Source organism: Elephantulus edwardii, unplaced genomic scaffold, assembly GCF_000299155.1.
Source record: "Elephantulus edwardii isolate Elephantulus edwardi_28Jun2011 unplaced genomic scaffold, EleEdw1.0 scaffold00055, whole genome shotgun sequence".
NCBI lineage: Eukaryota > Metazoa > Chordata > Mammalia > Macroscelidea > Macroscelididae > Elephantulus > Elephantulus edwardii.
The window spans coordinates 7,889,676-7,895,675 of NW_006399805.1; the positions used below are offsets into that span (position 1 = coordinate 7,889,676).

At 44.2% G+C, this 6,000-nt stretch overlaps 1 protein-coding gene across 1 annotated transcript in view; it reads right to left on the minus strand.

Annotated features, from left to right (window-relative positions):
- Window positions 1-6,000, minus strand: part of DGKI (diacylglycerol kinase, iota) — a 341,252-nt gene that overhangs the window by 106,787 nt on the left and 228,465 nt on the right. The gene's annotated exons all lie outside the window — the stretch shown is intronic.

Below are 6,000 nucleotides of genomic sequence, written 5' to 3' on the forward strand. Positions count from 1 at the left end.
TGCCAGCTGATCATTTCTGCCCACATTTGCAATACCCAGGGTGGGGGCATGGCCCTTGTTTTGTCCCACAGAGGAATTTTTTTTAAACCCAGGATTCTGGAACCCCACTTCTCTTGTATGGGTTTCACCTCATGGCAGTTTTTAACAATTTCGTGTTTGTAAGGAGCTCTGGTGGCGCAGTGAGTAGAGTATCTGGCTCTTAATGAAAAGACTGGCGATTCCAATCCAGCAGCGGCGGGGCAGGAGATGGACAGTCAGCCGGATCTACTTACTGTCGTGGAAACCCAGTGGGGGCCCTGCAGTCCAGATCGACCCAACAGCTGTGGGCTGGGGCTCACTTTCAGTCCCTGTCTCACACTCACACGCTAGGAGCTGTTGCTACCTCGGTTCAGTTATCAGAAGTGGAGAAAGGAGATCTTAATAAAATAAACTTGTAGACAGACAGCTCACATCTCAAAACCCAACTGATTTTACAGAGGGTCAGTGCCACTGGTGAGAACAACTGGCTGGCTGGAGATGAGGTCCTGATGGACTGCTGCGGCATGTGTTAGATTTCTAATTGCAAAGCTGAAGATTCCGTTTCAGTGTTTCAATGAGCCAGTGTCCCCCGGTAAAGCTTACAACCTCAGAAACCCAGTGGAGAGTCGCTGTGAGTGAGAATCAGCTTGAGGGCGGTGGGTTTAGCTCTCGGTTTAAGTTATGCACAAAGTCCTTAGATGTTGCAGATGTGTACTGTGTAATTGTTAATCACAGCATCCCTGAGCAGAAGGGCTGGTGATAGATTCCTAAAAAGTCAAGCCTGAACCCTGTGGAGAAAAGGGCTATTTTGACAGCACGAGGCCACCGGGAGCCAGGAGGCTCTCTACAGTAACTGGTCACTGGTTAAGTTACGTGGGGTTTAAAGGTATTATACTGGCTTTCGTTAGGTGCCCCTGAGTTAACTCGGACTCACAATGACCCTATAAATGGTCACAGTGACCCTATAAATGGTAGGCTTGCCATTAGATGCCTCTGAGTTAACTCTGACTCACAGTGACCCTATAAATGGTCACAGTGACCCTATAAATGGCAGGCTTGTTGTTAGATGCCCCTGAGTTAACTCTGACTCACAGTAACCCTATAAACGGCCAGCTGGGACCATGTCCCATCGTGTTCCCCCTTCACTGTCGCTGACAGGCAGAAGCACTCCATCACTGTGCCGAGCTATCTCATTCTCTGCTTTCCCAAGCACGATGCCTTGTTGTAAGGACTGATGCATCCTGACAACGTGCCCAAAGTACTGTGTATTGATGTGGGAGCAAAGGTCACATCGTGGCTTGAGTGTCCGGAGCCTCACACTTCCAGTCACCATGACCCTCCCATTTCCTCTGCCCTCACAACCGCAGAAGCTGTGGTTTCTGACGTCAAAGATGGTTTACATGATCCAATTCAAGACTGAATGAAAATCCAAAATTTTGACATCCCCAGCTAGGGTCGCTGGAAGGTGATTCAGCAGTGAACCCCTGGAGAGTGAAGAATCCTGTAGAGTTCTTCCCTCACGGAATGAATTTCACTTGAAAGTCTCATCATCAATAAATAGGTTTGAAACACAAAGTACTAGGGCCTTTGAAAAGAATAAGATAAAGTTAAAATTTATGAAAGGAGAGCTTGAGGAATTTACATAGTTTAGGAAAGGCAAATCCATAAGCAGCAATAATGATAAAGTTGGAATGGCAACACTGGGTCCATGACTGGGGGCCTGTGAGACGAAAGGAGGCTCTCCCCTGTGCCCAGATTCCAGACTTCCTGGAGGTGGAAGAGAGTCTCCTGAACCTTTTAGTTCAAGGACTGAGAGGGTCTTGGGCAGCATGGAAGGAAAACATAGAATAAAATTGAAAATCTTAACAAGGAGCAGACTTACTAGTCTGATACAGATGTAAACAGCCCCAGGACTGTGGCCTGTAGATGCAAGTCAAGCCTGGAAATGAAGCTGCCCCGGAGACTATCTTTCGGATAAACCACAATCAGGTGAATAAGAACACTCATGAGGAAAGTGTTCCTCAGACTTATCAACCATTCAGGACCCAAAGGGCTGCATTTGCCCCAAAATAAAGCTCAGGAAGCAGGAAGGGCTGAAAACACGGGCAGATGGAAGCAGTGACCCAGGGAGGCAGTGGGAAGAGCTCGTTGAAGAGATGGAGGGAAGTGCAGCTAATGTCATGGAAGAAGATGTGTATAAATTGAATGGAAAATGAATTTGCTCTGCAAATTTTCACCTAAATCACAATACATAAAATGAAAGGGCAAGAAGGGGCTGGAGAGAAAGACCTATTTTTTTTAAATCCCAGCATTGCCTGTTGGATGGCAGTCCCTTCCTATATGTCACCAGGGAGCATGAATCATCCCCACCACCCCCTCCGTGTAGTTTTCACGGCCCTGTAGGCACCAAGCTCGGAGGCAGGCATCACCAGAGAGAAGGGACGTGAGCCTGAGAGCAAGATCTGGGACCTGGTCCCCCGGTATCAGTGACAGACACATTTACCACAACCTCATGTCTGCAATGCGAGCATCCTCATCTAGAGACCAAATGATAGAGATGCAATGTGTGTACACAGAGTGAGGAAGGCAGGCATAAGGCCGTCAGCCCTGAGAAGATGGGAGGGTATCTTTAGTCTCCACCCACGTTCCGCGGTAGGCAGCAAAGCACAGGTCTAGAGTTGAAGCTGTCTGCAAGAGTCCAGTAGGTGTTGGAAGCTCACTTTGTCTGTCCTGTGTGAATTGGATCTGGTGGCATTGTGCCTAACATTGGGCTGGACCAATGTCTCTGAAGGAGAGAGAGATGGCCAGTTCTCTCCCACACCACTTACAGCCTCCTGAAAGCACAGTGGAGGGTCCACGCTGAGTCAGTTCTGAAGCCACAGCAGTGAATTTTCTGGAAACTGTTATATCAGAGCTTCAGTTCCACCAGTTGTTCCACAGGCTGTAGATAAGCATTTCCTCCCATAAAGAACCCCAGTGGACGAGACAATGTGGTGCATTCGCATGATGGAATACAAGGCAGCACTCTGGAGCAATGATTTTGAAAAATACTATAGAACATGGGAGAAGCTAGAGAGCATTATGCTCTGTGAACTAACTCAGGTCCTTAAGAACAAATACTGCATAAGGCCATTATTGTAAAAACAGAAGGACAGTCAGTAAGATGTGTATGGATATCCAAAGAGGGAAAGGGGGCAGGAATCACAGGGTCACAGAGTTCGGTGGATGGAGGGAGAAGGAGAAAAAAAAAACCCAACAATGTACATGAATGAAACACAATATAGACAAATTATTGTATGCAAACCAATAACTTTAAAAAAACACACCAAAATATATCAAAAACCCTACTGGAGGGTTGCCACAGGACAGAGTGGACTTGCTGAAAGTTACTTTGGTTTTCTGGTCCTGCATTAAAGGGTCCCTGGTGACGCAGTGCTTTAAAGATTGCCTGTCATTATTTATAGGAAAACAATCCAGCATAAGAGGTGAATTGCAAAGTGGACCAGGGGAGTGGGGAGAGGGGAGGGAGGAAACTGAGCAACAGAAATGAATGAAAATCCAGCTTTTCTATAAATTTTCATTAAAATCACAAAACCAAACAAACACCCTGCCTGTTAACTAAAAGGTTGGCCATCAGCTCCCATGAAGATTAGAGCTAAAAAGCAAAACCCAAACCATGTATGGTAGAGTTTTACTGTCACCCAGGGTCACTGGGAGAGGCATCAGGTAGAAGAGGGGAGGAGTCCTGGGGCCACAGGTTTGAGGACAAACACCTGGTCGAGAATTCACCCTCCTCCTCCCATTTTCTAAAGAAACAGAAACACCCAAGTCTTCCGTCAATCCACCTGGTTGAGGGTCTTCCTCTCCTTTGCCGACCCTCCACCCTTCCCAGCATCATGTCCGTCTCAAAAGAATAGCCCCTCCCAGCAACATGTCCAAAGTGTGTTAGGCAAAGCCTCATCATTCTTGCCTCCAAAGAGCTCTCCAGCTGCACCCTAAGACATCTGTTCACTCTCTTGACCGCTCATGGGATGTTCAGTGCTCTCCAACACCACAGCTCAAAGGTGTTGATTCTTTTTCTGTCATCCTTATTCAGTGCCCAGCTCTTGGATACATAGCTCATAATAGCGAAGGCTATGGCCTGAATCAGACATACATTAGTCTTCAAACTGGCATCACTACTCCTGAATAATTTGGAGAGGTCCCTAACTGCAGATTTTCCCAGTGCAATGTGTCACCTTATTTCCTGACTGCTGGTACCAAGCGTACCAAAATACAATATTTTGCAAACAAAAGAAACACAAGAATCCTACTGACATCTCTGAGTCATTCTTATTTTTTTCCATGTTTACAGTGAGCCTGGTCATAAATGAAATACACTTTGAAGCACATCATGCTTTGAAGAATCTTCTTTGCAGTTTAAACGACAATTAGAAATGTTGATATTTCCGATTTGGCATCCATGAGAAATAATATAGGGAAAAATGTCATTCATTTGCAAGATGGGTATAGAATTAACAATTTGCCTATTGTCAAGAGTCTGAATGACAAGACAGTGCTTTGGGTTGGGTAATTCTTAGCTACTAAGTAGGCTCAGGTGGGTGGGGCCGTCTCTAACTGATTCACAGCATGATCACTGACAACTGCCATAACTTTTTTTTCTATAAAAATAGCAGCATGTAATAGAAAGCTATTAGCGCCTAAGTTCAAATCTCAGCTCTGCTACTAACTGCTTTCTGATCCTCCAAGCCTCTCCATCCCATTAAGCTTCAGTTTTGTAGACTATTGTGTTCAGAAAAGGTATCTGTTTCTGTGAAGTTTAACACATTGCCACACACTTTTAATTGACTGTGCTTAGAAACACATCTTTTTTTTTTACCGTCATTTGTGGCAACGTACTAAATGCAGCATGCCATTAGACCTGAGTTGCTAAAACATCAGTGTTAGTTCTACCTACCTTCTTTTGAGCATCTTTGGCTGAATACATCCAGTTGATCACCTTTTAATTTATCTTAACATTCAAAGTGTTAGGAGGTTCCATTAAGTTCTTTTCCTGTTTGTTTAAAACTAACTTTGGCTATTTCAACAGTGGGAAATGTAAGTGGTGCAAAAATACTGTAATCTGACACTTCCATTTAGAGTGTCACACAGCAAAGAGGAAGTGGACGTTTGTGAAAAACCACCACCACTTTTCCTTTACACTGTTGACAACCAGCTGTCAACTGTGTGTGACTGTTTCCAGACATGGGCACAAAAGCAAAGAGGTCTTCTGAAATGAAATAAATTCTTTTCCTGATCAAAATTGATGATGGATAACATGTTCAGGGATTTTTAAAATGTATTTTATGAAAAGGTGGAATTCTTCCTATTCTATTATGGTGATTTTTATTCAGTCCCATAACAATGAGTGCCATCAGTCTTTCTGGGAGCAGAGGAAGATGGGTGTTGTTGTTTGTTGGAGGTGATTGCCTTCGGATCGAGCTCAACTCATAGCGACCCTATGAACAAAAGGCCTGAAGCTCCTCTACAACTATCGACATTCATCAAAGTTCATAGAGTATCCGAAAGCAGGTTATTTAGGAAGTGGATACCACTCCTGCTTCCAAACATGCAGGAGGACAGGGTATACTACCCTTTTTCAATCACAGAGTAGATGCACAGCAAGATCGAATGACTCAGTGACAGCAATAATGGACTTGAACCTGGCAGATTTTGAAGTTGGTGCAGGACAGTGCCAAGTTCAGATCTGTTGTTCATAGGATTGCTATGAGTCAGAGTCAACACATCAGCACCTAACAGCAAAACCAATATGCCATCAAAACAAATGACGTGTGTATATAAATAGAACCAGATAGCACAATGGTTAAATACTTGGCTGTTAACTGAAAGGTAAGTAGTTCAAAATCATGAACGGTTGCAGGGAAGAAAAGTCTTTTTTTAAAAAAAAAATTTTTTTTTAATTTTTATTGTACTATTTTTACG